The 21,671-nt window shown below is 46.8% G+C and overlaps 1 long non-coding RNA gene across 2 annotated transcripts in view; it reads right to left on the bottom strand.

Moving 5' to 3' along the window:
- Window positions 1–686: 686 nt before the first annotated feature.
- Window positions 687–21,671, bottom strand: part of LOC119566665 — a 43,873-nt gene continuing 22,888 nt past the window's right edge. For both annotated transcript variants that reach the window (XR_006291199.1, XR_005225956.2), the window contains one exon: window positions 687–3,194. This is a non-coding gene — a long non-coding RNA (uncharacterized LOC119566665). The remainder of the gene's footprint in view (window positions 3,195–21,671) is intronic.

Genomic DNA, 21,671 nt, shown 5'->3' with positions numbered 1-21,671 from the left:
GGGTTTGAAAGGATTGTCAGAAAGCGCTTTGTATCTAGTTCCTCCTAATGGCTCTTAAAGAAAAGGTCACCTGTATCCAGTTATAACGAAGGGACACTACAGGGAGCCAGTGAGCGTGGTGGCATTGGTGTAGCATCTGATCATAAAGTGTTACAGTTAACAACAAGCTAGGGTGGGTATTTTTTCCAAATCAAGACCTTGGGAGCCAGCAACATCTCAGGAGTACAATTGTTACTGTGTCACCCCACTGACAATGTAGATGGTCGCTATGGGTCAAACTTAGCCCCAGTCTAACGCCATGTTGCGACCCTTGGGGTCTATTTTCCCATTGCTCTTGGCAGTCGGGACGGGAATGCCTCTATTGGCCAGAAAGTCAAAGGGAGCTCCTGGGTGCCGAGTAGAGCTCTGCAAATAATGGATTTGTCGGTGTACTGGACAGTCCCAAAAATTGGTGGGGTGCAGGGTGGGGAAGGGAATTGCTTCAAATCAAATCAACCCCTTTTTTTTTTTTTAATTTTCATCAAAACAAATTATCTGAGGGTCAAACAAAATGTTTTGTTTCAATTTAGACCATTTTTAAAAGCTTGGGGGGTTTTTTAAAATAAAATTAAAGGAAATTTTGAAACAAAAAAGTCATTTTGAATGGAAAAATTGAAACATTTCATTCAGAAAATGTGAAAATGAAAAGCTTCAATTTTTTAAAATTTTTTTAGTTTTTTATTTTTTATTTATTTAAACAATTCAGCAAACAGACAAATTCACAAAAATGTTTTGGTGTTGCCAAACTTTCACTTTTCACCCCAAAATATTTCATATGAAGAATTTCTAGCGCTGCACGCTTCTGAAAATCAGGGTAAACATGAATTTCAGAGGCTAACTTTGGTAATTTTTCATTTTGTTTCATATTGATAGTGCTCAGCTTTAATCTACATCACCCAGAAGGTCCCCTTGTTCTGCATGCTTTCCTGTGAAAGCCAAGCTATGTGCAGGATTATAGTGTTCATGGAGAAAAAGTCAAAGACCCAGAGATGGTCAGGTTTTAGAATCACCAGTCCATACTGGATTGCATTTGAGGAATTGGTATTGGGACACAAAGCCTTTCCCCACTAGGTCACAGTTTTGCTTCTAACCCAAGTTGGTAGTGATGAAGTTGTCATCTGTTTGCATTTAGGTAAACTGCTGTACATGAAATCGTTTGATGGTCTCAATATAGCTCCTCATGCAGAGAGATCCCTATAACAAATTGATGAGCCCACTTGGCCCCCTTGTTGATACTGTCAACAGATACACGGGAATGAGTGAGACCTTGAGAGAGCTTCCCAGCTCCCAGAGATTATCCATCAGGGCTGGATTATATTGGTTTGGGAAAATAAGGCAACTTTACATGGCCCCTGCTGGGCCTAGTCCCTGGCTATATAGAAGACCACAGATTCGTTGAAACTAGACTGGAGGGCTCTCAATCTGGCCACTTTCACTAGTATGACACTGCACTCTAAAAAAGGAAATTATGGATCATGATCGATAAGGCAAAATTTGACTAAAAGACAGACAAGCAGTGGTTGGTATGTATCATGAGAATTCCTACTGACGAGAACATAAATGATTCCAAACAAGAGCTTCAAGAACATTATGTGTGCAAGTGCATGACTAAATTGTACAGCGCATCAGAGTGATTGATGTGCAGACCAAGTAAGTGTGAAGATGGAATGGATGGCTGTGTATGCAAAATCGGCAACCAAGCTCATAAATGACCTCCATTGGCTGGTTGCACAGTTACTCAATTTACATGGTAACTACAAGTGCAAATTAAGTGTGTGGCTGTACACCTAAAGTTTTTCAATAGCTGGCTCTTAGTAAGTATCTTTCTTAACAATTAAAGGTGGGATTTTTAAGAGAGCTCCGCATTGGTCTAACTCTGTACCCAAGTCGTCAATGGGAGTTTTACAATTGCCTTCAGTGGGCACCAGCGAAACTCTAACCCACAAACTCGGCACGCCCATAATTTCCTTCCTCCAGAAAGGTCCTTTAAATCCTGGAAACAGACGTCTCCGTGCATCAAGGAAGGCAGAAAACATGCCAATCCTTTACCGAAGAACACCATGCATGGTATGACAATCAGCAATGCTCTATCATTCTTCTGTGTGAAATTCCCTTCAACCTCCCACTTTATCAGACATATTGTTAGTTCCTCCTTCGGCAGTAAGATCAACTGAAGCCTCCACATTTTTCTTCCAACCGTTACATTATTTATGAGCCTAGAAAATAATCCCGCTTTGTCTTCTAACCCTAGTTTTGCATATATACATGTGGCTTTCCATGACGACCCCTGTGAATTCTTTAGCTCAAATATGCATTGGTTAGAAAAACATTTCAGGGTGGGTTTTTTTTTCTTTCCTCTTTATCTGTTCATTTAAATATGTTGTAAACTTGATTAATGTTGCCTCCTAATCTCTTTTTTCTAGAGAGAACACCTGGAGCTCCTTTAACCCACCTCAAATACAGGGAAAAAAACCCCTAAGTTTCAGTTTCATGCCTTCTTCTCTCTTACCCTTTCCCCCTCCTCATCTGTTGCTCTCTTTTCTAGAGAAAGGACACACATGTGCAGTATTCATGCTGAGGGGCCAGCTAAAGATGTGGACGCCTTCTATACCCCTTTGATTTTCTTATGCACCCCGGTAATCTACTTCCTTCCATCCTCTATATGATGGGAATAGTGGAGTAGATTTATGAAGGCAATTCTTCTGGTTCTTTTCACAATATGGTTTTTCAGTCTCCCACCCTTCTCACCTACAGTCCTGCCAACACACATCATTTATTTAATAGCATTGAGTAGCCACATTAAATCCTCTTTCTTCCATGCCTTATTTTTGTCAAGCCATTTCTTTCCATACCTAGGGGAACTTGTGGAGGTAAATAAAGTCTGAGCCAATGTTCCTGGAATCTCCTCTCGTGCCTCCATCCAAATTCTTCCATGAGGCATCAATCATCTTTGAACTAGAAGATTCTTCTAGTTGTAATTACACTAATCTCTCCATAATTTCACTGTCATTAACTGCAATTGAGTTTCTTTCTCTGCAGATGCTGGAACTGGAGAGTTACCAAACCACAAACCATCTTGAGAAAAGCATGTGTTCTAGTGCCGAGTTTCTGGATTCTGTCCCCACCTGTGCCTCGGGTCACTTCAACGTCCCCATCTATAAAATGAGAAAAATGCTGCTTAGCTACCTCATGTGAGGTTTTGAGGCTTAGGGGAGAGGTTTCTCTAAGGCTCAAAAGGAAATTAGGTTCCCAACTCCCATCCTTTTGTGCCTTTCAAATCTTGCCCCGCATCATTTTAAGAACCTTTAGTGAAAGATGCTAATATATGTGCAAAATACATTATTGGTTGCTACATCAAACCTGTGGATGCCACTGCATTGCCCCCCATAGCTACACAGAGCTTCAAAGTGACAGCAAGCTTAGAACCCAGGTCTTCCTGCTCCAGAATCACAGGCCCCCTGTTACTTGACCTACAGGAGAAACAGCTGTTAGCAGTACAGGTACCACAATACACACAAGTGAGCAGTTCTGGGTCAATCCAACAGGGGGAAATTTTGCAGATGCATGCTAGCCGGTTCACTACATAGTGCCCTCATTTGGCAATTCTCACCCGCACGCATAGGCACCGACTCTGTGGGTGCTCCGGGGCTGGCACACCCACGGGGAAAAACTAGGGGATGGTCTGCACCCACTGGCAGCCAAGCTCCCCCACCACCTCCTCCTCTGCTTCCACCTCCTCGCCTGAGCACGCCTTGTCCCCGCTCCTCAGCCTACCTCCCAGAGCTTGTCGCCGCCAAACAGCTGTAGCAAGCTCCGGGAGGGAGGGGGGAGGAGCAGGAACATGGTGTGCTCAGGGGAGGAGGCGGGGCCGGGGTGGGGATTTGGGGAATGGGGGCGGGAGGGGGTGAAGAAGGGCTGGAGTTGGGGCTGGGCCATGGGCAGAGGGGAGTCGAGCACCCACCGGAGCCAGAAGTCAGCGCCTATGCCTGCACGTGTCTGTGGTCAGACCGATGGCACATGGGGTCCCAGAACTAACGTTCACCATTAAGATAAGCAGGGGGACTCTAGGTTAACGGTCATAACACCCTGAATTTTAAGTGCTAATATACATCAGAACCTCTGGCTGCAAGGCAACAAGCAACACTGTGGGGATCAACCTGCACGCTTGAGCACATCCTAGGCAAGCCTAAGAAATGGAAAACATGAGGGACGATCAGAGCCTTCCTGGATGAAAACAGACCTAAACACAAATCTGACCCACCTTCAAGAGATGACACATGACCTTCTTCCCCAGGCAACTGCCTTCCCCCCAAGTCCACTTGGGCTACATCTACACTGGGAGCGAATTCCCAGCTCGCGCACATGTGCTTGCACTCGCTTTTACCGAGCTAGTGCACTAAAAACAGTAGAGTAGCCACAGCAGCTTGGGCAGCAGTGAGCAGAGGCACGGGCTAGCCTCCCTGCATGCAAGCCCACCTGTTCCCCCCGCCCAGGTATGTAGATGGCATAATTAGCCCATGCCACGGCTCGCACCACTGCAGGTACCCTACTAATTTTAGCAGGCTAGCTCAATGGAACCTAGCACAAATGCGTCTACGCAAGCTGGGAAATCACATCCTTCGCTCCAGGTATAGAGGTAGTCTTGGAGTCTGACCCTTCTGATTAGAAGCATGGGAAATGTTTCAGAGTAGCAACCATGTTAGTCTGTATTCGCAAAAAGAAAAGGAGGACTTGTGGCACCTTAGAGACTAACCAATTTATTTGAGCATAAGCTTTCGTGATCTACAGCTCACTTCACTTCACTTCACCCAAGCATGTGAAAATTTGGCAGTGGGGACAAATTGTCACTGAAAAGGTGGGGAATGGTTTCAGAAGGCGAGGGCTTTTCAGTGGGCTATCTTAAATTGCTGCATCCGGATGTGTTTTTAAAGTATGTCAAAGGCACCTCGAGTCCTTTTTAGCATTTTTGTGTATCTAGAAGTGAAGTAAAGTAAATGAACAATTAACATAAGTATGTGTTCCCAAGTACAATGGTGAGGAGCACTTCATCAATATGCGCAATAATAATCGATTAATAAAGAAGTCACTGGCACTATACGGTTGGAGGAGCCAGTGACTTCTCCCTTGGTAGTTTAGGTGGAAAAGCAATGTGTCAAAAGCACGAACCAGTGTGGATTGTGTGTCTGGGGGTTGGGGGGAGGCATAATTTAAAGGTAACCGAAATGACACCTGATGTTCTGAAAGAAATCCAGTAAAGGTAAAAAGTCTTAGCACTTTGCTTGCTGATTAAGAAAATATTTATGCCAATATTTATGCTGATGGCCATTTCTCTCGCCAACTTCACTTCCTGAGACACTAACACTTCCCCTCTGCGTGCTATTTGACTCAGCATAATGCCGACAGAGGTTGAATAAGATGGTGTCTGCACACTCCGTTACAAAGTACTGACACTTACTAAATTATGCTGTTAAAAACTGTAGTACAGCTATAAAATATATTGAAGGGCCATGGAAAGCTGCCAGCCCTTTTCTGAGAAAGAGACAGCACTTTTTGGAACCTTGCCTGTGGCCCGTAATTTTCACTTCCTCCCGCTGTGGTGCGACGCAACAAGAAAGGACTTGTAAAGTCAAATTTAAAGAGTGGGGCTAAGGTTAAGTTGCTGGTTTCAGGCTGTGGATGGTAACATCTGGCCTACTTGAGCGTCTCAGGAGGCGCTGAGATCCCACCATCCAACACACCATTATTATTATTATTTATTGGAGCTCATCGAGAAACTGGAATTTCTGGCTCCTGGGAAATTCCAACGTTACCATTTGTTTTTATCCAAAATTAGGACAAAAACTTTTCATGGGACAAAAAGTTCCAAAAAAGTTCAATTCGGAAATGTCAAAACTTTTCATGCACCGCTGTGCCTCAGCCAGAGGGAAGACTGCAGTGCATCATGGTAGATGTCATCCAGCCAAGGAGCCTGATGCATAAGGGAGAATGGAGGCATGAGATACCCAAACTACAACTCCCAGGAGGCCCTGCGGCAGCTCAGATGGAGTCAAATAGAAGTCAAAAGAACTAAAACAAAATGTTTCAATTCTGGGCAACCTGACCCGAGATGAAATATTTTTATTTCAATTTGCCCAATGGAAAATCAAATTTTTGGGAAAAGTCAACATTTTTCCTCTGGAAAACATTTAGACAGAAAATTCTCAACCAGTGTCGCAGTAACATCTAGAAGTCCAGATCGTGGATCAGGACTCTATTGTGCCAGGCGCTGTACAAAGATAAAACAAAAAGATTGTCCCTGCTCCAGTGACCTCACAATCTAGGCATGAGACAAGAGACAACAGGTGGCTACAGATAGGGGTAGTAGAAGGAAACAACACAACAGTATCAGTCAACACAATAGTCAGTGGTCTCAGCATACCAGCAGCCTAACCAGGGTCAGGTTTCGAGAGGGGAATATGAAGCTCCCAGTGGAGCGGGGATAAGCGAAGTGAATGGACATCATGTGGACGAAGTGGTGTGGGGATCTTGAAACAGCTAACGCTATTCACGCCCTTTTGCATCACACAGCATTTTGCCAACATGGTGCGTGACCCGTTCCCTGCCTCAACAAGCAGACAGTCTAAGCACAAGACCAGACCTGAGACTATAGCTCAGGGAAGGGATAGTAAGAGGAGATGAAGGGTTTGGTGAACAAGGAACAAAGGAGAGAGGGTTTAAGGGGGGCAGTGCGGGAGAGGAAATGGGATAGTCCCAGTGCAGAAGGCAGCATGAGGATGCGAGGCAGGAACTCCAGAGGACTGGGAGGAGGAACTGAAGGCAAAGATATGGGCAGTGGTGATGTCACATTTGAATTTGAAGCTGAGGATAAGGCACTTGAATGTCACGTGGGCCAAGACAGACAGGGATTGGTGGAGGGCCTGTGGGGGTGACCTGCTGAGAACGACCCAGGAGAGGCTGAGTATTCTGGCTAGGCTGGCAGAGGGAAAAGTAAGATGAGGAGGAGGGCAGAAAGGCCACAGGCACAGTAATCAAGGCACTAGATGGCCCAGTCGTGGAGTTTTACCAGCAGGAGTAGCAGGGGAAGGGCGGGCACAGAGCTGAGCTGTGTGCAGACAGCAGCCTGTTACCTGCCCAGTAGGGGGCGCCAAGAAGCTGCTTCCTCCCTCCCTGGGTCTCACTTCTGCTCAGCAACTGATCAGCAGGTGCAGGGAAAGTGGGGGGGAGAATGCTGAGGTGCACCAACCAACCTCAGCCCCGCCTCTGCTACCCACACCGCCGCATGCCTCCCGCCCCGCCCGAAGAACTCCAGTGAGAGGGGAGTACGTTTCCTTTGAGTGGCTGCTGCACATTCCCACTCCTCCCTCTAGGTGGTCAGGCAAGGAGGCCTAGTTTAATAGAGATTGCCAAGCTGCGTCACCAAATTGTGCATCTGCTCTGCATGCCACATCACATCATAACCCCCCAGCGCTTGTCTAGAGCCGGTCAGCTGTAGCCCTCAAAGCCCTTTGCAAAGGAGAGCAGTGTCATTTTACAGATAGGGAAACTGAGGCACAGAAAGGTGCTGCAACTTGCTCAAGGTCACAAAGCAGCAGAGCCGGGAAGTGAACCCTAGTTTGCTGAGTCCCACTCCTGTGCCTTGTCCACCAGGCTACTCTGCCCCCCGAAGGAACGCTTGTTTTGTGAAACTATGACACTGGCTCCAAGTGGCAGCTTCACAACACTCTATGAGGGGAGGCAAGTATCATGCCTCTCATTTTACAGATGGGTACATTACAGTGATCCACCCCAGAGACAGGGACAGGGACAGAACCCAGACACTAGATACTAGAACACGCCCTCTTCTCCAGATGGTCTCAGCAGCACCATCAGCACGGCCCAGAAAGGGGAAAGTGCAGGGGCCACCGGTCGAACATGATCTCCTTGTGCCACTGGGAGCTGGGGCTGGAAATGTTTCCCTTTGACACTCGCCTCTGGCTCTGTTTGGGATAGTACATCAGGGGTGGGGAGGTGACTCATTTGGATTTGTAAATATGGATTTACTCCCACATATTCAGGATAGGCCCACTGCTCTCCTGGCTGGTCGGAGTCTCCCCTGGCACTGTGGTTACGGCTCTGAACTGGGCTTAATTCCCAGCTCCACAAAGGACTTCACGTGGGAGTTTGGGCAAGTCACTCAAGTCTCTCACACCCCCAGCTCCCCACCTGGAAAAGAGGGAGAATAATGCCCCCTTCCCCCCACACTTTATCTGTCTGTAAAGAAAATTTTAAGTCTTTGAGGCAGGGGCTGTATCTCATTATAGGCTGGTCTTCACAAGGCACTTACATCGGCATAGCTAGTCTCTTGGGGGGGGGGGGCGGGGGATCCACTCCCCCGAGAGGTGTACTTATACTGCCGTAACTCCTGGTGTAGACGAGATGAATTCTTCCGCTGACCTAGCTACCCCCTCTCAAGGCAGAGGAGTACCTATGCCAATGGGAAAACCCTGTTTGTTGGCGCAGCTGGTGTCTTCACCGAAGCTGCCACACATTCCCCAGCAGGGACAGAAGTTTAATGACAACAAGCCAGAAAACCAGCAGCCCAGTTCTACCCTCACTGATGCATGGGTGATGCCCACTGAGGCCAATGGCATTTGTCCCTGTTTAATTGGGGGGCGGAGCTGGCTGCTGGGCAGAAGAATGGTGTTGCAGAATGGACCGTTCTTTCAGCTCCCCCGTGGTTACATCCTGCACAGTGCAGGAGGCAGCGTGGAGGAGCAGAAAGAAGGAGGCAGCCTGAGCCATATCAATATGAGAGGAAACATAGCGTGATTTTTATTCTTTAAGAGCAATGGCCTTCCTGCTTGCAAGCTCAGTCTCCAATCTCCTTCCCTCCCCTGCCCATGAATCTCCCTGAGCCAGAGCTCCCTGCAAACTGGATTTTTTTGTATCGTACATCTCTGCACCTCACGCTCCCCAACTCCAATGATTTCCTTTCATAATGAATCTTTTCGGCTCACCTTTCCCAGCTTCCAAAAATATATAACTATATTTTCTATTTGTCATCATGAGCGCCCAACAAAAATCATTTTCTTAACATAAATCCTTTCATCTCAGGGTTCCCAACAGATGTTTGTCTGTTTTCTCCCACATAACATGCTCCTGCCTTTAGTTCTCCAGTCTGTCCCCCAGCCACTGCTTTGTTTCCCTCCCCATTCGCACACACTCCCGGCTCCCATGGCGCCTTAAAGTCACATAAGTAGAATAAAACATTTTGCAGCAACCGAGGAAAAACACATTCTTTGTCCTTTCCAGGGTGGGGGGAAGGGAGGGGGGTTTGTCCGCAAAGAAGCTACAGGTTTTATTCTTTCTTCTGTTTTCTCCCATTCTTTTTCAAAGCAGGTATTATGTGACCGCAACCAGGATCAGGGCCCCTTTGTGCTCGTAGGGAACATCTACGCTGCACTCGGGTGTGTGATTGCAGCTTTGGAAAGCCCGCCCATGCTGGCTTTAATCGAGCTCGTGGGGCGAAAATGCAACAGCAGGCAAGCACCTCGACATGTGCTGGAAACACAAGTGCAAACCCGGGGTCCAGGTGGGCTTGTATTGCCCACACTGAAGCCTCCGCTGCCACATCTGTGCTGCTATTTTAAACCACACTAGCTAGATTAAATCTAATGCCTGTACGCAGAGCTGCAAACACCCCTCTGGCTGCCGTTTAGACATACCCACTCTGAAAGTCAGTCCTTGCTTACAGTCTAACGGAGCAAGACAAAAGGTGGAAGAAAGGACTGCTCATCGTCCTCATTTTATGGCTGAGGAACTGAGGCACAGAGAAATAAGTGACTTTCCCAAGGTCATGCAGGGAGCCCATGGCATAGTCAGGAAGTGAACCCTACACTCCTAGGCCCGAGTCCACTTTACTCTTCCATTAGATGTAGGCTCAAGATGAAAAGTTGACATCTGGAGCTGAACTTCCCCAAAGTTGAGAGGCTCAGAACCAAGCATCAACATATTGCTCTACGTATTGCAGCAGGGTCTGTCATTCAAAGGGCTCCCCAATCACAGCAGAAGAGACCGTCTCTGCCCCCAACAGCTGACACTCTAAAGAAACAACAACAAAACCGACACCAGGCAGTGGAAATGGAGACAGCATAGAAACGAGGAGGAAGGATGGTCTCGCAAACGGGGCACTGCCCTGGAACTGAGTAGAATTGTTCTAGGTTGGAGCTGAGGCTGATCAAATTACAGACTTCAATTGCTGGTCACGGTAAAACTGATTTGCTTGTAAAACTGATCTGATCTGCTTCAAACTTAGGCCTGTCCTACACTTAAAACTTAGAGTGACCGAGCTACGTTGTTCAGGGCAATCCTGCTGTAGAGGCAGCTAGGCCAACAGAAAAATTCCTCTATCAACCTAGCTACCGTCTCTCAGAGAAGTGGTTTACCTACACCTACAGAAAAACCCCTTCTGTTACCTCAGGAAGCATTTACATTATGGTACTACACTACAATTGTGCCGTTGTAGCATATAGACCTTGCCTGAGACTTTCTGGTAGCGCTCAGTGAGATTAAAAACCACACTAAGCGTGAAGACGATATGTTCTGTGCTTAACTGGTGATTTGCTAGCCCAGTGTTTCTCCACCTTTTTGATACCAGGGACCAGCTTGCTGCCTTCCCAAACTTTGTCAGGGAGATCTCAGGACCAGCACTGGTCTGCAGACCAGTTATTGAGCATCACTGTGCTAGACTGTATAAAACTTCCAGTTATTAAATATATCAGGCATCCAGCACAAGGGGACAGATTTAAGGTCCAAAGCTCGTTATAGTTACATATTCCACTCTGAGCTGAGAACAAGCATGTAAAATGTTAGCCCAGTTTGTGGGCCAAAGTTATGAGGACTTGAAAAAGGGAAAGTGCAATTCAACCTTAATCATAGCATGTGACTCTATGCACATTATACCTCATCAGTTTAAGTATTCTATTTTATAGCCTGGATTTCTTATGAAGGTCATCAGATCACTGGAGTTCTCCTGACAATGGTAGCCGTATAACAAATGGTAAAGGAGTTTATTGTACATTAAGAATGTAACAACAGACACACAAGGAGGAACCCTTATAGCAAAAAGAGAGCTCCAGATTTAGGACTACCGGGTGTTTGAGATTTGAAAGAACTAAACGCTAAAAGATGCAGACAGCAGCTTTTCAGGGTCCTTAACCTTGATGAATAAATGAATAAAATCCCTTTAAAAATTGCAGTGTTTCTTTCAAGTGGTTTCCAGCATGTTAATGATCAAGAGAAGCAGAGAAAATTACTGGGAAAAGAGATGACTTTCCTCAGTATCGCTCTCACCACGGAGACTGCCAGACAGACCTGAGCTGCAAGCACGTAAAATGCAAGGCAACGTATGCTGGAGTAAGGAGAGATCAGGGGCTTTTTAGTGATCCAAGTAGATTTTGAATACAGGTAAACTGACAGCACAACTCTGGAACATTACCAAATTAGAGCTTTGGCTACAGATCTGGAGCCTTCTAATGCCCTGTATCTAGGTACTTATACAGGGCTAATCACCACAGGATCCTGGCTACCTCACAACCACGGATGGAATTATCCCTGTGAGGCAGGGGGTGTTATCCCCATTTCACAGATGGAGAACTGAGACCCGGAGTGATTTGGGGTAACATGTTCAAAAGTGTCTAAGTGATTTAGGAGCCTAAGTTTTATTAACTTTCAGTAAGACTTAGATCTTCTCTACACTACACAGTTTTGTCAACAAAAGTTAGCGTTCGTCAACAAAACAGTGGATATGTACCTCCTCCTGCCGATGTAATTCCATTGCTACGCTGACAAAATAAAACCACCTTGATGAGAGACATACAGCTTTTTGTGACATAGTTAGAGCAACACAGCGTCAGTGTAGACACTGCGTTTGCTTATGTTGCCCTAATTGGCTTCCAGGAGGTGTCCCACAATGCCCATCATGACCGCTCTGGTCAGCAATTTGAACTCCACTGTCCTGCAGGTACATAGGTATGCACTGTGGTTAGATGTTGATAGATGTTTGGCTGCGTGTGTTCCCTTTGTATGCCGCCCCAGCCCTGCGCAGACAGCTGGCATGGCAGGCCTCGAGAGAACAGCCCAATGACCACAAGATTCGTTAAGGGATGAAGGCATCCAGCCACGTTTATTGTCGACAAAGCACGGTATTAGTATCCCGCAGACTCTATCGGACCACTAATATATGTGTGCCCATAACAATGGACCAGCTTAGTGAACAGCGGGACTTTCTGTTCCTCCCTAGGCTAGACAAAGACACTCCCTCTGAGATACATCTTTAGCCCCCGATAAAAACAAGTTATCCTCTGCTCCTCTGACATAGTTAGTTACTGTCCCCTGACACGGCTAGTTATTACCCATCACCTTGTACATGTTGGTTCGATTAAAATATCTCTATTACATACAGTTATCCTGACCTTATCTTTTAGGAGGGGTCAGTGTGTTCCTGTTATCCTTGGGGAATGTTTTTGTACCATCCTTGATATTGGGATGTTCTGGTACCACTTGATATCGGGATGTGTTTGCGTGAGCGCTCTGTGTCTGGCACTTCTTAGGAATGTGTATTTCTACAATATCAGCCCTGTTCTTGCCAGATCCTGTGAGGAGGTCCTGCCTCCTACCAGGCCTCTGATACAAGGGCTTTTGTCTCAGACCAGGGGTCGGCAGCCTTTCAGAAGTGGTGTGCCGAGTCTTCATTTATTCACTCTAATTTAAGGTTTGGCGTGCCAGTGATACATTTTAACGATTTTAGAAGGTCTCTGTCTATAAGTCTGTAATATATAACTAAACTATTCTTGTATGTAAAGTAAATAAGGTTTTTAAAATGTTTAAGAAGCTTCATTTAAAATTCAATTAAAATGCAGAGCCCCCCGGACCAGTGGCCAGGACCCGGGCAGTGCGAGTGCCACTGAAAATCAGCTCGCTTGCCACCTTTGGCCCGTGTGCCATAGGTTGCCTACCCCTGTCTCAGGCTCTCTTCCTACTACAGGCACCCTTCCCCCATTTAAAGGCCGGGGAATTTTTGGAATTCCTCTTCCTGTTTGCTTGGCGTGGACTGTTCACGAGGCATCTTCCCAACTGACCAGGCCACCTTTCTTCAGCAGACGCACTCCCCCGGAGAGTACACCAGAGCTGTTAGGGCTGTGGGGAGAGGACGCTGTGTAGTTGCACCCTCGCTCAAGCCATAGGAACTTTGATCTCTATGGGCAGATTGCTTGTGGCATGCAGGAGAAGGGACCCGAAAGGGGGACACAGCAGTGCTGTGCTAAGATCAATTTGCTGAGGCAGGCTATGATCCAGCTCCCGGACGCACCGGCTCGTCTGCCTGGCCAGCAACTCTTCAGGATGCTGCCTGTCCAAACCGCGCCTTGTAGGTAACAATCAGTGCACCCCATTTCCCAAGTTCCCCAGAGACGTCTGTCTGCAGTTTCCAGTCCCTCCCACTGGCCCCTCATGGAAGTTATTAAATTCACTGTCTCCAAAGGGGCAGACACACACTAACCTGTTAGTTTAGCTGAGGATTTTACCCTTCAGTTTAATACGCAGCCCTGAGAGGGTTTTGTAATAAAACAAGAGTAAGTTTATCGACAAAGAGCAGAAATTTCAGTGACAATAAGTAAAAATGGAAGGCACAGTTATGGTTCCAAGTTAAACAAACCTAAACACTTTCTAGTGACAACCTCACCACATCTGCAAGTTACAGTCTTGGTTTAAGCATGTTTCTCACCTATAATCAGCTCCCCAAGATCTCAGCCTCTTTGGTTGAAGGGTCCAGCTTTCTCAGATTACAAGAACTCTCTTTGCCCTTGGTGTCCGTCCACTGATAGATGATAAAATGGCAGTTTGCCTCTGCTTCTATCTTCCCAAAGTTCCTTGACCCCGTTTCAAGAGGCAGGAAGGCTCCCTGGTGGGAGCAGTCTCCAACCCTTGTTGAGAGTCTTAAATCATAGAATATCAGGGTTGGAAGGGACCTCAGGAGGTCATCTAGTCCAACCCCCTGCTCAAAGCAGGATCAATCCCCAATTTTTGCCCCAGATCCCTAAATGGCCCCCTCAAGGATTGAACTCACAACCCTGGGTTTAGCAGGCCAATGCTCAAACCACTGAGCTATCCCTCACCCCCCAAATGGTCACCTTCCCCCATTTGCTCACCTGCTGGCTTTGTTGACCATACATATAAATGTGCTTTGCTTTGTCTTTGGCCTCACCTTGCTTAATTTACATTGGAGACACAGTCAAGCTGGCAAAACCACCTTCCTTTGTCTAGGACCGCGGTTCTCAAACTGTGGGTCAGGACCCCAAAGTGGGACATGATCCCATTTTAATGGGGTTGCCAGGGTTGGCTTAGACTTGCTGGGCCCAGGGCCAAAGCCTGAGCCTCACCACCCAGGGCCAAAGTCCAAGGGCTTCAGCCCTGGGCAGCAAGGCTCAGATTACAGGCCCCCTGCCTCAGGCTGAAGCCCTTGGGCTTCAGCTTTGACCACCCCCTACCCCCCTGCCCAGGGTGGTGGGGCTCTGGCTTTGGCTCTCTCACCTAGGGTGGCGGGACTCAGGCAGGCTCAGGCTTTGGTCGCCCCCTGGGGTCATGCAGTAATTTTTGCCATCAGAAGGGAGTCGCAGTGCAATGAAGTTTGAGAATCCCTGACCTAGGAGCAGCCGCGTAGCCAGGTGGAGGGAACAGGGGGACTGATCCAAAAAAAAAGCTCCAGGTGTCTTCAGTGGCACTGACAATCCCGCTGCCGAGGTGCCGCCGAAGACCCGGAGCGAGTGAAGGTCCCGCCGCCGAAGACCCGGAGCGAGTGAAGGTCCCGCCGCCGAGGTGCCGCCGAAGACCCGGAGCGAGTGAAGGTCCCGCCGCCGAGGTGCCGCCGAAAACCCGGAGCGAGTGAAGGTCCTGCCGCCGAGGACCCGGAGCGAGTGAAGGTCCCGCCGCCGAGGACCCGGAGCGAGTGAAGGTCCCGCCGCCGAGGACCCGGAGCGAGTGAAGGTCCCGCCGCCGAGGACCCGGAGCGAGTGAAGGTCCCGCCGCTGAGGTGCCGCTGAAGACCCGGAGCGCCGCCGGGTGAGTAAAAGCACTGCAGTAGGTGGTGCCTTTTTTTTGGATCTCTCCCCCTGTTCCCTCAACCGGGGAAAATGTAAAAGGCTCCATGACATTGACAAGGAGCCACTTGTGCTCAGTGGGGGAGCGACTGCAGCCCTGCTCCCCCCCTAGCTACGCTACTGCCTAGGAGATGTTGGGCTCACGCATTGCCTGCCATGCACATTTTAGGAACATATTTCCAGCACACACCTAGAACTCTTTAGACATCATCCTTACATACATCATCCAGTCGTGTTAACGGCCAATGTGTAACCAGTTTTACAGTCTTCAAATATGTTAAGGACTTTTATAAAGAGGACATAAGAACAGCTATACTGGGTCAGACCAAAGGTCCATCAAGCCCAGTGTCCTGTCCTCTGACAGTGGCCAATGCCAGGTGCCCCAGAGGGAATGAACAGAACAGGTTATCATCAAGTGATCCATGCCCTGCCACCCAACCCCAGCTTCTGGCCAACAGAGGCTAGGGACACCATTCCTATCCATCCTGGCTAACAGCCATTGATGGACCTATCTTCCATGAATCTATCTAGCTCCCTTTTGAACCCCATTATAATATTGGCCTTCACAACACCCTTTGGCAAGGAGTTCCAGAGGTTGACAGTGCGTTGTGTGAAAAAATACTTTGTGTTTGCTTTAAATCTGCTACCTATTAATTTCATTTCGTGGCCCCTTGATCTTGTATTATGAGAAGGAGTAAATAACATTTCCTTATTTACTTTCTCTATACCACTCATGATTTTATAGACCTCTATCATATCCCCCCTTAGTCGCCTCTTCTCCAAACTGAAAAGTCCCAGTCTTATTAATCTCTCCTCATATGGAAGCCGTTCTATACCCCTAATCATTTTTGTTGCCCTTTTCTGAACCTTTTCTAATTCCAATATATCTTTTTTGAGATAGGACGACCACATCTGCACTCAGTATTCAAGATCTGGGCGTACCATGGATTTATACAGAGGCAATATGATATTTTCTGTCTTCTTATCTCTCCCTTTCTTGATGATTCCCAACATTCTGTTCGCTTTTTTGACTGCTGCTGCACATTGAGTGGATGATTTCAGAGAACTACCCACAGTGACGCCAAGATCTCCTTCTTGAGTGGGAACAGCTAATTTAGACCCCATCGTTGTATATGTATAGTTAGGATTATGTTTGTCAATGTGCATTACTTTGCATTTATCAACGTTAAATTTCATCTGCCATTTTGTTGCCCAGTCACCCAGTTTTGTGAGATCCTTTTATAGCTCTTCGCAGTCTGCCTGGGACTGTGGCCAATTGTTTGCCATGTCTGCTGAAGGTAGGACAAGTAGTAATGAGCTTAATCTGCAGCAAAGGAGATTTAGGGTAGATATTAGGAAAAGCTTTGTAAAACTATAAGGGTGGTTAAGCTCTGGAATAGGCTTCCAAGGCAGGTTGGGGACTCCCCACCACTGGAGGTTTCTAAGAACAAGTGGGACAAATACCAGTCAGGAATGGTCTAGGTTTATGTGGTCCTGCCTCAGCGCAGAGGGCTGGACTTGATGACTTCTCAAGGTCCCTTCCAGCCAAGCATTTCTATGAACACTGTCAGAATTATTTTTTCCAGTTTTCTTCTAAAACAAAATTCCAGCAAAATCAACCCGATTTCACTAAGCATTTCAATTTCAACAGAACCACATTGTCTGACGGTGTAGGGTTCTGTCCAAGTTTCTCCGAGCAGCTCTGCTCACAGACCAGTTCAGGGGCTGCTCCATGCATGAGGGCACCATGGAAGAAAGCATGGAGGTGTCTGCAGGACAAGCGGCCAAGCAGCTGGCCGAGGCTGCAATCACTGGGAGCAGAAGGGGTGGAGGGTGCGACTCGATAAGAGAGCAGAACAAGTAGGGAGCAGCCGAGTTGTACAGGGCCCTGAAGACAAGACAGTCATTTTTCTTATTTCTCTGCCATCACAAGTATCATCTATGCTTGGATTATTTTGGACTCTCAACTCTGCTCCATTTGCATGCTCCCCCTTCCTACCTCTTCCTTTCTACTATCTTACTGCATCATTACACCAACTTCTTCCTTTCCCTACATCCCACCCCCATCACCTTTTTCAACCATATAACTTAGATGTCCCATATTCTCCCCCCCCCACCCCAAAATCACCTGAAGCTAACAAGACATGTGCCTAACCATCACCCTTACTCGTATGCTGTGCTCATCTTGTCTTGCCTGCTTAAGCAGTGATCTCTCTGTGACAGGGATGGTCTATTTCTACATGTTCATACAGTGCATAGCATAATAAGCTGGCTCTGCTAGGTGCTACCTGAATATAACAAAAACAGGAAGAAAGCTGGCCTACACAGCCTAGTAATTCCATAAAATTCCACTAGGGGGCTTCTTGCACCTACTTTGGAATCATCTCGTACTGGACTTGTCAGAGACAGGGCACTGGGCTGGTTGGACCACAGATTTGCAAATCCTAGGTTCTCAACCAATTTTCCCCACAAAAGGCAGCTTAGACAGAGACCCTCAGCATCACAAGACGGTTTCTTGAGCAGAGGCCTAATTATACGTTCCTTACAGACAACTGATATCTTGTCCCACACTCCTTGAAGTAAAATATGGACAATCTCAGCCAACAGTGGACCCAGTATGTCCCTGGCTGGCCTTCATCAGCCAGAAAAGACATGGATCCAATTCCCCCATCATAGCCCAGGTGCCACGAGCACCTCGGTGACAGACACTGGCTGGGACTGAAGGAGAAACGATAATGCAGTGGTGGTTCTCTCGAGACACCGTTCTGTCGCCACAGAGGCAGACAGCTCCCTCTCAGAGAGTTTATCTGCAAAGTAACATGAATGTTCCTCACAGCAGGAGAGAGTTGGCGAGATGTGCCTGAAAAAATTAAAATGCACATTCCCTCAAACACTTCCAAATATTTTTCTTCCTTTATCATACCCCTTTACCACCTTCCCTTTTATTTATGCCTCCACTAGACACATATATCAACATCAAAGCACATTGTCATATAGCAGAGTTGTACTTTGAACCCACTACTTGCTTATGTCCCGCTCCAATGAGTGAGCTGATGAGCAACCTGAGTTCCCATCATGTTAGCACCTCACCTTGCGTGAAATTCACCCCTCTACAGAGGGTCTACCCAAGACCTAAGTCCGATTTTGAGGTTTTATGTGATACTTAAGGCTCTCTACACAGGGGTGAACGTCACCCAGAATAAAGCCCTTATCTTTGATAGCCTCGTGCAGAAAGGATCAAATTGACCTATTGCAAGAGTTAAAGATTCTCACCTGATTCTATCTCCTCCTCAGTTCAGGACTCTCACTCTTCCCAGTCCTTCTTTTCCTCCATTGGTGGTTGAACATTTGCAGTCAGAATAATCTGCCCGCCCATCTCCACCTCACTGATTTTCCTACATCCTTTGTAAGGCATATCTCAGAACTAAAGGAAATCAACCCCCACCCCCGTCTGAGCACCCCAAACTGTGTGTGTAGGAAGTTTTCTAAATGCTAACACTGTTCTGTAACGGTACCCCACAGCCAGCCCTTTCCCACAGACCTCACTCCTGATTTGTGCCTATTGTTTAATGGGCTGAAACAATAACCTCAAGTTCTTTATGCTGCATTCAAACTCCAGAACCAGAGCCAGATTTTAAGGTAAGGCTGATCTCTACTCCAAACACCCCTCTTCCTTGCTGCCTACAATCCAGGAGTTTGACCCATTCCCCATAACATCCTTTACTACTGCCAGATTTTCACAGCTGCTTTTTCTTCTTCCTCTGATTCTCACCTCAGCACCCTAAGACCTTCTTCTTGTTGAGTTCTCACTGTCCTAATCGCTGATGGACTGGAACCAGGCAAGCCCTGGATTTTAACAGCCCCAAACGTTGGGCCAGTTCCTAGCTGGATCCAAATGCCATGTCTCCAACCCTGTAACTTGCTGCATGTTGGGAAAATGGTGCAACATCAAATGTAATTGTCTTGCGGCATAATTAGTAAAGAAATATTGGCCAGGGAAATGAGGGAAAATGCACAAAAGGCACATGGCTGGATGTTTAAGTGTAATGTATATTCATTCCTCCTCCGCCCCGCGTGAAGAATGTGTAAAGGGCTCTGCATGTATGGAAGAGGACGAGGGTGGGGGAGGTGAAAGGGGAGTTGGAATCATGATGTTTGAAGGTGAAAAGAGTCTTTATATCTGGATTAGTGGAGTCCTGGGGCCTTCAAAAAATAGTTAAAATTCCCTTTTTTTGAGTAATGGAGAAGTAGTTTGCATTGATCTTAAGAATTTGCTTATAGTTTTCCCTCGAGTTCAATGTACTGGGGAGTGCAAAGCTGACACAGCTCAAAAGTTTTATGAACCTCAGGTAACAGCGTGAAAGGAAATTTTAATAAATATTACATTTATTTAAATTTAATTTTTTTCCTTGTTAATAATAAAAGCCACCCTTGGTCTTCTGGGCTTTTCTCATATGCCTGCTTAATACAGCAGCTGAATTGTGGAATTATTTATATTTTAACTTCGTTTTCAGTAAATCGTCAATCATCCACCTTTCAAGAGCATTAAATTCAGAGACGAATGACAGGAGAGAAGGAGATTGGGAAATAAATATTGACTTTTAGGGATTTTTTTTTAAACAGTGGATAAGAAAAAGCAGCTGTTGCAGGTAGGGAAAAAAAGAAAGTCATTTGTACCTATATATTTCTTGCCACCGCAGACCAGCCTTCCTGCTTCTGTTTTATATGTGGGAAGTCAGGTCCAGATTTCAGGGGTATCAATATTACAGGAGAACTCAGTTCCCGGTGGCATAGGCCCACAACCTCAAAGATATTTATTCACCAATGGGAATTAGGTGCCTAAATATCTCTGAGGATCTAGGCCTTAGTGGTTTACAGGGGTAATTGGGTAAAATTCTCTGGCCTGTGACATGCAGGAGGTCAGAGTAGATGATCTCCTGGCCCTTTCTTGTCTTAAAACCTAGGAATCTAGTCCCATCTATTTAGAGGTATGTGTTGGGGATCTCGCCACTTAAAACACCCAGTAGCACAGCAGGCAATAGCTGGTTCCCTGGGCCAAATCCAGGGAAAGTGGGGCTGGCACAGACAGGAAACCCATCACATTAGGTTTCCCCAATGACGTCATCTCCATCCTGACTTCTATGAGCAGGTTCTCCCCCCACCCAAAACATACGAGAAGCCCCCAATTGTCCCCCTCACTCCCTCTCTTCCAAAGGATAGGTTGAGAGACTCCTCATATCTCGTTCTCCTTTCCCAGGACAGGGCAGCCTTCCTTGGCTGGCAGTCTCACTAGGTCTTTCTTCAAACTCCCTCTCCTTCCTGAATTAGCCACTTCCTGTGCTCGCCCACCCGAAGCAGCAAGCAGAGAGTCGTGTGCAAATTAAACAAAAAGGCCCCAGAGTGTCTGTAAGACAACTGGGGTGGTGGGCACAAGGGCCTTGTGTGCAAGGGATGGTACAGACCACACCAGCCTGACCCAGGAGAATGAGACTCAAGGATTCCTCGTTGTGTGGGATAGCTGCCTTCCTACTCACCTAAACACAAATGGGGACGCACTGCCCCACCCAGGGAATAAGGTCCCCAACTCCCATCTAGCACCATGCCCAGGAAATAAGGTCCTTCATAGATTTGTAGAGTTTAAGGCCAGAAGGGACCATTCATTACAACATTTAGTCTGACTGCCTGTGTATCACAGGCCACTGAATTTCACCTCGTTACCCCTGTATCGAACCCAATACCTAGCGTTTGAGCTTGCTAAAGAATTTGAAGACATCAAGAGATGAAGAACCCACCACTTCCTTTGGGAGTTTGTTCCCATGATTAATCGGCCTCACTGGTGAAAACCTGGGCCTAATTTCTAACTGGAATTTGTCTGGCGGCAACTTCCAGCCATTGGTTCTTGTTCTGCCTTTCTCGGCGAGCTTAGAAAGCCTTTTAGTTTCTGCTGTTGTCTTCTAGTGAAGGTACTTATACCACACAAGCAAGTCATCTCTCAATCTTCTTTTTGATAAGCTAAACAGAGTGACCTTTCTAAGTCACCCACTGTAATCCATTACCATTTTTCTCAGGCCCTCCGATCATTTTTGTGGCTGTTTTCTGCGATGTCTCCAATTTTTCAACATCCTTCCTAAATGTGGAGAACCCAACTGGACACAGGATTCTAGTATCGGTCTGTCATAAATATAAAGGGAAGGGTAAACACCTTTAAATCCCTCCTGGCCAGAGGAAAAACCCTTTAACCTGTAAAGGGTTAAGAAGCTAGGATAACCTCGCTGGCACCTGACCAAGATGACCAATGAGGAGACAAGATACTTTCAAAGCTGGAGGGGTGGGAAACAAAGGGCTCTCTCTGTCCATGTGTTGTTTTTGCCGGGACCAGAGCAGGAATGCAGGTCAGAACTCCTGTAAAAAGTCAATAAGCAATCCTGTTAGATATGCATTAGATTCTGTTTTGTTTAAATGGCTGATAAAATAAGTTGTGCTGAATGGAATGTATAT

The sequence above is a fragment of the Chelonia mydas genome, chromosome 5 (genome assembly GCF_015237465.2).
Source record: "Chelonia mydas isolate rCheMyd1 chromosome 5, rCheMyd1.pri.v2, whole genome shotgun sequence".
Taxonomy (NCBI): domain Eukaryota; kingdom Metazoa; phylum Chordata; order Testudines; family Cheloniidae; genus Chelonia; species Chelonia mydas.
Note: the sequence above shows the minus strand (reverse complement) of the source record. Positions and strands in the feature narration are given on the sequence as shown.